The sequence below is a fragment of the Tetrao urogallus genome (assembly GCF_951394365.1).
Source record: "Tetrao urogallus genome assembly, chromosome: 18".
In the NCBI taxonomy this organism is placed as follows: domain Eukaryota; kingdom Metazoa; phylum Chordata; class Aves; order Galliformes; family Phasianidae; genus Tetrao; species Tetrao urogallus.
The window spans coordinates 10127833-10139023 of record NC_136831.1 but is presented as its reverse complement, the minus strand read 5'-3'; positions in this window follow the sequence as shown (position 1 = coordinate 10139023).

Below are 11191 nucleotides of genomic sequence, written 5' to 3'. Positions count from 1 at the left end.
GTGTATGTCATTAAAAAAGGACTCCCCTAGAACTTCTGCTTTCTCTCTGGTCACTCTCTTACACATTTCACATGCATTTGATGTATGTGTCATCTACATAAATAATCCCCTCTTGTCAAACCACAGTTACAGATGCCCCCAATCCCTTCCTTGCCTACAGCTCCCCAGGACAGTATCCCTCACCCAGTCATGTTTGTAGACACAATCTCATATATTACCTCAGCGTACCATTGTAGATGCTGTGCATTCTAATAAATCCTCTATCCAGCACTACCATCCCATCAAAAGGTTTATATTTACACGTTCACAATCCAAGAAAAAGTTTAACATCACAGTACTATCGACACAAGAGCTATGGAGGTAACAGACTGTCTTGTGTAACACCGGCAGTCTGAGAAAAGATCTGCAGCCAGTCAGTCATGGATTCTTGGAAAAAATGAGGCATTCAGTTATTATTTGAATGTGGTGCTCAGGGGCATGATTCAGCGGAGGGCTGCTAGGGTAGTATGGTTAGGTTGTGATTGGACTCGATGATCTTTAAGGTCTTTTCCAACCTGAGCAATTCCACGATTCTATGATTCTATGATTAGGAACATATACTGCCAATTTGCTGCTCTTTCTTTTCAGTTGTACAGCAGATTCAAATCAAATAGACTGTACTCAAAATATTTGGAAATTGTGAAGACATCATGTTGAGCATTGAAAACTTGTGTCACCATTTGCCCATGCTTACGTTGTTCAGGGAATTCAGAAGTAGATTACTTCAAGTTTTCAGCTTCAAGTCCTTCACCAAGTCTCTTCTCACTTCTCATCAACCACCCTCTCAGGACGTGATCACTACTTGCAGTTCAGAGAGGAGTACCACACTGCTAGAGCAAGGAATGCAACAGCAACAGGGACTAGAACTACTCCATACAGAATGGGAAAATGTTAACTTTATGTTGTAGTGGCAAAACTGTATTTGTGAACACTGTCAGAGAGTGCTTCACAAAAACACTAGCTAGGGATTAGTCTGAAGGATAAGCAGTCTTGAGCTATTTCATTCAAATGCGTCTGTGGACATAGTTAAAAGTGAAAAATTGCTGAACATTTGCTACGTGGTAATAATTGTAGTATGACTATAGGCAACATCTTTGAAGAGTTAAAATAGCCAAAAATGCTGTATGATTCTGTTAATAAAACACATAGAAAGGAGGCAGTTCAGTTTTAGTATGTTGACAGCTACTTCATGACGTTACAGTGAATGTTCAGAGCAAAGGTATGCTAATTATCAGGAAAAAAAGGAGGAAAAAAACACTGCTGGAAGATGCAGATGTCTGAGTGAAAGTTTTGACTGTGAAGACTGATGAAGAAAAGTTGCTGCATACTGAAGTATTTTCTGTATCATCCTGCACCAGGTGGTCTCCTAAATTCATTGGGAGGCATGTTTCCCCTGAGTGTTCTTTTGCATCATACCCACAGAACTGTTATGCTTAATCTCCCTATGTGCCCAACACTACTATTTTGTTGCCAGTCCTTGTTTCCACATCTTGTATAATTTTGTGGTTTAAGTCACCAGGAAGCTAAGATGAAATTGCTAGTCTTCCTGAAGAACAAGGTGATTTGTTCCTGAGGTCTCAGTATTTTTTTTTATACACAAGCTGTCTCTCCTGAGCAGTGTTCTTTTGCGTAGTTGCTTTCAAGGGTATTCCCTGAATCAACAGTTCCTTGAATAAGGTGAATTCTGGTCTTATGAAGTCTGAAGTGCTCAATTCTGCTGCTTACCTCCCTGACTTTCCACTAGCTCCTTCACACAGTCATCATGTGTTTAATGCAGCCTGAACTGGGATTATATGAGGGCCACTCGAAAAGCAAGGCCCCCTACTTCATTCTGTTGGATCACATGAGAAGCAGATGTTCTTGGGATGGCAGCAGAGGGTGGACCTTTGCAACAATATTCCATTACATTTTCTTGCTTTATGACAGATGGCAACAAAGAGGCACTCTGACATGAAAGTGCATGTGAACCAAAGGTGTGTCACTGAACATCTCCATGCAAATAAAAGGCATCCACCCACATTCATCAGTGCTTGCTGAACATTTATGGAGAGGAAACAGTGGATGTGAACACAGTGAGGTAGTGGGTGATGCATTTCAGCAACAATACTGTCATAGGTGCTGTGAAACAATGGGTCATTTCCACAGGTGCAGACTTCTATGAGTGCAGCATACAGACTCCTGTTCATTGCTGCCAAAAATGCATAGCTGATGGTGGTGACTCTGCTAAGAAATGCTACTTTGTAGGTGAGAATGTGCTCTTTCAAATAGCGTTCCTGTGCTCTTTTTACCTGTCGTAGTTTCTATGGAAATAAATAGGAGACATTACTTTCAGACTGAGCTGCGTATTTGACAGCAGTTTATTTCTGCTTCCAGAACTCAGCATTGCTCCTCCATCATTTACGTTAGGATACTGTCATTAGCACTATTTGAGAAGTCCAGCCTTGTTTGTCCAGTACTGTTGCTCTCTCAGCAGGTGACCTCATGCTGAAATCCTCTCTAAGGAAGTGATTTCTGCTAGTTTGTAAATGTCTTTCCCAGCTTTGTCTTAAACAGGGCATCTATAACAGACCCCATCAAAATTTGCCTCATTTTCATCTCATCTCAGTTCTCATCTACAATTTCAAATATCAGCACTACATAATCAAGGAGTACCTTAACATAAAGCATAAATCCCCCTCATCTTCCCTATCTATTCTTCCTAAGCAGCCTGTACCCTCCCATGCCCATGCTCCAATAATGCACAATATACCACCATGATTCCAACTGTGTTCTCTGTCTCCCATTCAAAATGTTGTATTTGCAGCTATTCCTCTGCCAATTATGGACTTAGCTTCTGATGATGATGCCAATTTCATGCTCTTGTCTTGCACTTTCACTGCAAAAACTTTATTTCTTATTTCTCAGATGCAGACGTCCAAAGGTCTAGACAAACAAAGATGAAGTTAAATTTCCTAACTTGGCATGGAAACTGCTCCCTGGAAATTCAGGTGACTAATGGTATTCTATGGTATTAAAAGGGTTTACAGGGAAATCAAGAGAACTATAGTGCAGTAAGTATGATGTGTGTACTGGACAAATCAGAGGCACTATAATAGACCAGAAATAATGGACGCAGGAAAAAAGTGACAGCCCTTCTTTTGTATTTGTAAAGGAAGTAATACTTCTCAAACCTGCTGGGCTTTTTGATCAGATAAAGATTAGACAGTGTAGGTAAGGAGATTTAACTATTAAGACTGCATCTTCAGTACTAAATAAATCTACTTCTGAGTGCAGTCTCTGGTGTCAGATAGCGCTGCATCCAGTGCTTACTGCTTGTAATCACCAGAATTGCCTCGCTGCACTGGCACTGTCTAAACACTTGGTTTGAGTCTTGCCTACTTTCCATTCCACACCAACTAAATAGAGTATAAAACCATCATATTTGCCCTGAAGTTTTAACAGGCTGATGTTAGACAATGATGTGGAAGGAAAATTGTGAACTGCAGCGTTGACATTGCTGCATTACTGTTCACAAGAAACAGTGCATTACTTGTCAGAGCAGATTTCAAAGGGAGAACTCCTTATTCTTTGTACTAGACCTGGAGAGACTAGAAGCTGATAAGGTTATTGGAAGAAAATAGAAAACTGGGAGGTCAACATGGGCAGTTCAGAAGAACTTTCAGGAGAAAACAAGACCAAAATTGTTGTGGGTTTTTTTTGTCTTGTTTTGTTGTTTTGGGTTTTTTTTTCTTGTTATTTTGTTGTTGTTTTTTTAGCATATTCTCCAGTTGTTCTTTTGGAAGATGAAGAATATATTAAATCATACTTGCAGGCAAACTATATTGACGAATTTTCACCCACAAGATTTAAAAATTTTGGGCATAAGGATACTCAGACAGATATCCCTTAAAAAACTCTTGTCTACAGATCGCGAGCTTCAGATTTATTTTTATTTATAGAGATTATCAGTCCTACACAAGCAATACTTTTCTGTGACAGGATCCACTGGGCATTCCCTCTTCATGCATAGGAGTACTCAGTAATCTGAACTACTGGATCCAGAAGCCAGATGGATTAAGCCCCAGAAAACTCTGACCCACTTGCTCTGTCCAAGTGTGGGGCAGCCAAGTCAGCACCTGTCCTTGACAAGGAGGGGTCTGCAGGAGGAGGCAGCCATGTCCTGATGGGAGGAGGGAAGAGGGATCCTGACACCACAGATGTTCTGCCATCCCTGTTTTCATTGCTGCAGAGCCTGGAGTCCAGTGGTACGAGAAGGAAACCACAGCACAGCTGGAAGATGCAGAACGTGAGAAATCCATGGATGCAGGCAGTCCTGCACAGCAGTACAGTGGTGAACATAGTGCTGACGCTTCCCACAGTGGAGACGACATCCAGACATGCTGGAAACAGATTATACCCCATTTTCTGAAAGTTCCTGTAAAATATTCTGAGTTGGAAAGACTACACCAAGTTTTTTACACGAGAGAATTACCAAGTTCAACTCCTGTCTGCACATAGGACTACCTAAAAATTAAAGCATAATTCTGAGTATTGTTTAAATGTCTATCTACTATGGCTGCAGCAGAGATCTAACCATGGCCATGTAAAGTGTCTGACTGGCTCCAGAAGCCCTCATTTGTTCACATGCTATTTTCACAAGACAGCAGATTCCTGATGCTGCAATGGATCTATGCTATGAAGCACTGGATCTTTCCTCCAGAAAACTCACTGTAGCCCTGCGTCTGTCACTACTGCATCACAGTTCTCCTCAGAGTACACAGTACTTTGCCTTGCCATCCCCAATTTCTTGAAAAGCAAAGGAAAATTCACCAAGCAGAGGGGAAAAAAAAGCATAAAAACAGAACAAACAAACAAAAAAAGACCCATAAACAAATATGGTTCTACCTTCCCTTGAAGTTACTTTGTTCAATCCCTTTTTCACGCTGAAACAGTCAAGCACATCCATAACTCCAATTATTTCTCAGCACCAAAATAACTCACACCTGATAGACACTTAGAGGCCTGGCTAAGCACAACCATGCTACCCTACAAACACCAACTCCTGGTTATCACAGAATCACAGAATTGCTGTGTTATGATGTTGACTTTCCTTGTCTTGTGTTCAGTGAGCATGAAGAGAGGAGGCAGAGGCACTCATGACAGTGTTGAAGGGTGACAGTGGAGCACAACCAAGCACTCCTGAGTTCATGGTTCAATGCAAACTACATTCTCATCTCTGCATTTTGGAGCAACAGCATCAACCTTGTAGCCTGTTTAGTTAGAAAAAAATTTCACATCCAATATCTCCATGTAATTACCATGGAACCATATGCAGACCTTCTGTTTAAGTCCTCTGTTCCTTCTACCTGGAGCTGCTCTGAACATGACCTCCTGGACAGTTGCAGTGACATGAAAAGTTGCCACTGGCCTGGTCTCCATTTCAAATGGATTGATCTTTTCTGCCTAGGGAAGATCAAATAAAGTAAATCCTGGCAGACCATACAAGGAAAATGACCTAGGAAAATTTAAGAATGGATCTTCCTGGGAGTCAGTATGCATGATGGAAGATTTAACCTTGGCCTCTGGTGAATTCAATCTGGTGAATGAAAAGTACCTGTTAGTGAGCTGTCATCTCTCTGAAGAAGCACAGCATCACAATCACTGTCACACAGTTCATGCTCTCATGAGAACATCAGATACATTTGTTAATGTCTCTAGATTCAGTTAGCCATACACCCATCCTAGAGCAGCTGCACAATGGATTTCATGGCCATTTAGAGGAGGTGTGCTCAAGTCAGGTGGGTATCCAGTCAGTGGATGCCAAAAAACAGGACATACTGAAACATGAAGTTTCTTTGCCAAATGGAGGATGCTTTTAAAAAGATATTTAGTTGTTTCCTTTGCACTGGGATCCACAGGCTCTCCCAAAATTTCACGAAGCTTTTTGTGATCTTGACCAGCACCAGCTCCTTTTACTTGGCTGCAAATGTGAAGAGAACACATTCACGTTAAAGATCAGCAAGAGATCTCAAGATGGCATTGATCTCACCCTGTCCCTTCAGTGTCATGTCACCAGCAATTTCACTTGGAAAGAGGCTTGGTTAATTTTGCTCATATCAAAAAGGAGTTCAATGCAGGAGAAGCAGGAGAGCCAAGAGTGCCTGCGGATAGCAGCCTGCATCAGAGACCAGGTAAGGCAACCTGAACTCTAGCACACAGAATGAAATTCTTGGTCTTCATGCTTGCAAGTACCATGCAAGATTCCTAGGAGAGGCCTGTAATGCTTCTGTAAATACAAATCCCATTGCATTCCCTGCTCGTCAGTCCTGCAAGGATGGAGAGGGCTCAGGAATGTTTGCTTCTGCTCCACTAGGAAACATCCCATGGATGTGCAGATGTCTGCACTGTGGACTGTGGCAGAGTGGCTGAGAATGGCTCTAGTTTGACCACATACTATGGGGTTGTTTAGAATGGAGAAGGGAATGCTTTGGACCTCATTGCAGCCTTTCAGTACTTAGAAAGGAGATTATAAAAAAAGATGGAGGCCAACTTATTACATGGCCTGACAGTGATAGGACAAGGGGCAACGGTTTTAAACTAAAAGAGGGGAGATTTATATTAGATGTTAGGAGGAAAATCTTTACTCAGAGAGAGGTGGTTCACTGGCACTGCTGCCCAAAGAAGCATGGGTGCCCCATCCCTGAAGGTGAGTATGGCCAGGCTGGATGGGGCTTCAGGCAGCTTGAGCTGGTGGGTGGTGACCAGTTCATGGCAAGGGAGTTTGAACAAAAAGATATTTAGGGGCCCAATTTAATCAAAACTGTTCTATGATTTATGACTTTATGATTCTCTGTGAGAGTAAGGACATGCAAACTTTGTATAGCAACAGCAGAGTGAGCTTCCACCTTTTGCAGTACTATACCCAAACTGTCACAGTTCTGCACAGCTGGATAAATGCTTTCTCATCTCAGTATCTGCAATTTCAAGGGACAGCAGTCTACAAGCTCCCTCAGCAGCCTCTACAGGCTCCTATATTCTACCACAGGAACAAATCCAGTAAGCAAGACAGAAGAGATCAACAGAATCAAAGCAACTATGCCATGGGCAAGATGCCACCCAACTGTCCTCCACTTCCTGTCAGGGGATTGCCTAGATGCCTTTCCATCCCTTAGACTGTCATTGCCCATAGCACTTTGCAGCCCAAATTCTGCCTTGCAATTGCATTTTAGCTGTGATAGACACTAAGTGCTATACAACTGCTTGCTCACTATCTCAGCAGGAGAGAATTGGAACAGTAAAAATGAGAATATTTGTGAGCTGAGGTGAAGATACCTTAATAGACAAAGCAAAAGCAAGCAAAACAAAATAAGGTACTCGCAGAGTCACACGGAATCACAGAATCATCAAGGCTGGAAAAGACCTACAAGATCATCCAGTGCAACCATCCACTATCACCAACAGTTCTCACTAAACCATGTTCCTCAACACAAAATCCAAACGTTCCTTGAACACCTCCAGGGTCGGTGACTCCACCACCTCCCCCGCAGCCCATTCCAGTGCCTGGCCACCCTTTCAGAGAAGTAGTATTTCCTAATGTCCAGCCTAAATCTCCTCTGGCGCAGCTTGAAGCCATTCCCTCCAGACCTATCATTAGATACATGAGAGAAGATCCCTGTCTAGGGAGACCAGGACTAGAACATGGTATTCTAAATGTGGCATCACTAGGGCAGAGATCCCAACATAACTGCCCTCTGTCTGAGAGTCCCATTCACAGAGCATTTGCCCAGAAAGTGGGGTCTGTGTGCAGCACTCTTCTCAGCTAAGGAGCGATGTGCATGCTCAGCATCCTTTACATGCCTCTGAGATCTTGGTCCCTTACCAGCAGGTAAGGATGTATTCTGGTTGCATGCATTGTCCACAACCCCATCTCGAAGCTTGTCCACTGTGCAGGCAGGCACATGACCTACACCAACATTGTTCCCAAATTATGGCTTTAGTTCCCATAGAGACAAATGCACTTAGATCCCAACAAACGCACTTAGACCCCTCCAGTCTCATGCTCACCATTTTCCAGGGTAGCTAGCTCTAGCCATAGGTGGCTTTATGCTTACTTTTATCACAAGACAACTTCTAGAGGTGTTTCCTAACCTGACTGTAGGAGGTGAAATCTTTCAGAGGTGAAAAATCTCTGAGAGCAGTGTGGAAGTCTCTTGTGCTCTTAGCTATATTGAAGAGGACTAGGCATCTACATCTTGCATCAGCACTGTATAGCAGGAGGTGCTAAGAACATACTCTGCATCTCTCCAGGCCTTCCTGCCACTCTTTGTGCCCATGTCCTGCTGGGTGGCAGGAGGCCTTCTTTGAACTTAGCAAAAAGACTTGGATGAGGAGGAGCAATCCTTTGCAGCTTAGCCCTGAAGTTTCTGCATTACTGTTCTATGCTGTGTGGAGGTTGCTGTGTATGCAGTGGGGCTGTGTGGATAAAGTACATATGGGCAAATCTCGTGGTTAATCTTTGAGGATTGCGCTAGAGGAGAACAGAAAACTTGTCAGGCTCTACATGCTTTATGCATCCCTGATCATTCTCATTAGCTGCTCCTTTCCCAGGAGCTCCTCCAGCTGTGTACCCCTTCCTCCTCCAATGTCTCCAGGCCTTCCTTCCTTACCTCTGCAGCCCCCACCCGCTCATGCCCTGCTGGCAGCCCTAGCTGGCTGCTCCAGCTAATCCCTTCAGCTGATGATTGAGTGACTTCCTCAAGGTCTCCTGGCTATAGCAGGACCCATGGAGCAACCAGAGAGCAAGAAGTCTGTGCTGCTGAATGGGTGAAGTTCCCTGATTTCCTCGCTACTTTAAAATATATATATATCTTTTCATGATTTTCAGCATGCAACCACTGCTGTTGGCCATGCTGCTATTATGATAAGGTCTGTCTAGACGTCAGTTTGCTCCGTAGCTCCTGCTGGACATCCTGACATAGAATGCCCAACCTCTGCTGTACCAACATTTCTGCTGCTCTCAGTGTAATAGGAGAGCTCACAGGAACATTAGCACTGGACAAGCAGAAATGTCAGAATGCTACTCTATGACAAAACCTTTCATCCCTACCCTTTGATAGGATGTGACTAGACCCCGCAGGCGGTACGAAAACATTTTCCATGTTAAAGGGGAATTTATCAGTTCAGCTTATTGCTAAGGTGCATGCTCTCATTGCTTCCTGCAGAATGTGTTTACTCCATATTTTTGATGCACCATCTAGATGGGAAATGTGCCATTAAACAAACACTATCAGTAAGTGTGCCTGAAGGAATGAGGTGAGAGAACTGATAGAAGCAATAAACGCTTTCCCAGGAAGAATTACTTAGGGTCATAATGAATGAGACTTAAAACCCACAGGTTGAAAATGATTGTGAATCACTCATTCTTTGCTATGGTGAATGCAATCAAAACTTCCTTGGTTTATCTGTGAGCACTTGTAAAGACAAGCAAAAGTCACAGACTGGTTATGAAGAAGTTATGATGGCCTTGCTTTGCCTTGTCCCTTGTGCTCCATTCAGAAACTAATTTCTGCAGCTTGGAATGCAGTTATGATTTACCTTCACTAAATGTCAAGGAAGGTGAACAGGTCTCTCCTAAGAGGAACACTGGTGACAGATGTGTTGTGAAGTAGCTTCCTACAGAGCGGTGTTCTTGGAAGTTCCTAGAATGAGTTAACTGAACACAAGAGGCAAACAAAGCCCATAATCTGTGATCAGAAAATGAGCAGATTCAGATGCATACCACAGGTGCACCATTACTGAGACTCCTCCCTTCTGCAGCACTAACAGCAGTGGAAGAGATCTGGGCAGCACATTCTGGCCAACAAGATGACATTCAAGATGCCCTTTCCATAATTCAGCAAAGCAGCTGAGGGGCTCCTGTTACAGAGCTGGTGAGTGGAGTGTGCAGGCTAGGAGACCACCGGATTAAAAAGTCCTGGAAACAGCAAGTGGCAGGAATCGGGGAGGAGGAAGGAAGGGGAAGGAAAGGAGAGAGGGAGCATGATATTACTCCCTGCAGGCAACACAGAATGAGCTGTACTTTTGATATCAAAGGTCCCTGTGGCCCAACTTTCTGTGTTTGGAAGTGATGCCCAGGAAGGAGACACATGTTGCCTAAGGCAATGCAGAGTGACATTTCATCAAAACTCACCCACTGCCAGCAGTATGTATTTATGGAGACCCTAAATAGGACATGATGTCTTGGTATTCAGTAGCTCATGATGAATTTCAACAGATTAATTAGTCCAAATATTTTTTCAACCTGTCGACTGTTCTACGAATGCATGGCATATTGCTGTGATGCACTACTGAGGATAACTCAGAGAAAAGCAGACAAGTAAACGTAGTTTTCTTCACTTTGTTACTATCTCTCGCTGAATGCTACAAATAAATATATTCTTCACACTTCTAATTTTCATATGAAGTCACACATTTGAGGAAGCAAAAAGACTGATTAAACTACAGAGAATATCTACAAAATGTCTCAATAAAGTATTCTACAGTTAATCTACACTCATAGTAAGCCCACAGTTTGCCCCTTAGCAACCTGATGTGTTTTGTCCACAGTCCTATCTTTCTTGGAACTCTCTACTCTTAGAAGTTTGGTTCTGCATTTGAGGGAAATTGGGGAAAGAAAGGACCTCTTTTTGTACACACTTTTCTTGCTTATATGCCAGATCGATCAGTAAGTGCAAGGAGCTTTAGAACTGAATTTTTTTTTCCTCATGTTTCAAGAAGTTTATTCCCCTAATGCAGAATAGCTCTTACTTGCTCAGGAAATACACGTCCCTCCAGACCAGAGCTCACGGATCGCAGGTCCTCTGCTGTTGGGCAGCGTTCTGTTGGAACATATGCACTGTATCTATTTTAAACTTTCTTGCAGAGATGTTCCTTTATGGCCAGCACAGGAGCAGTGTTTTCCCCCTGGTCAGTTAGTGCTTGTCAGCTGGCAGGCAGCACAACTCCATAAATAGTGTGTCAGTGCAAAAGGCTATTATTCTGCACTGATGGCAGCAGGAGCGAGGAAGGAATCCTTGGTGTCCCTCTCCTTGGTACACTACTTGGGCTCTGATAATTCGTCATCATTCATGGCCTCCCCAGCTGAACTGTACTGTTAGTTCAGCAGAAAACAAAC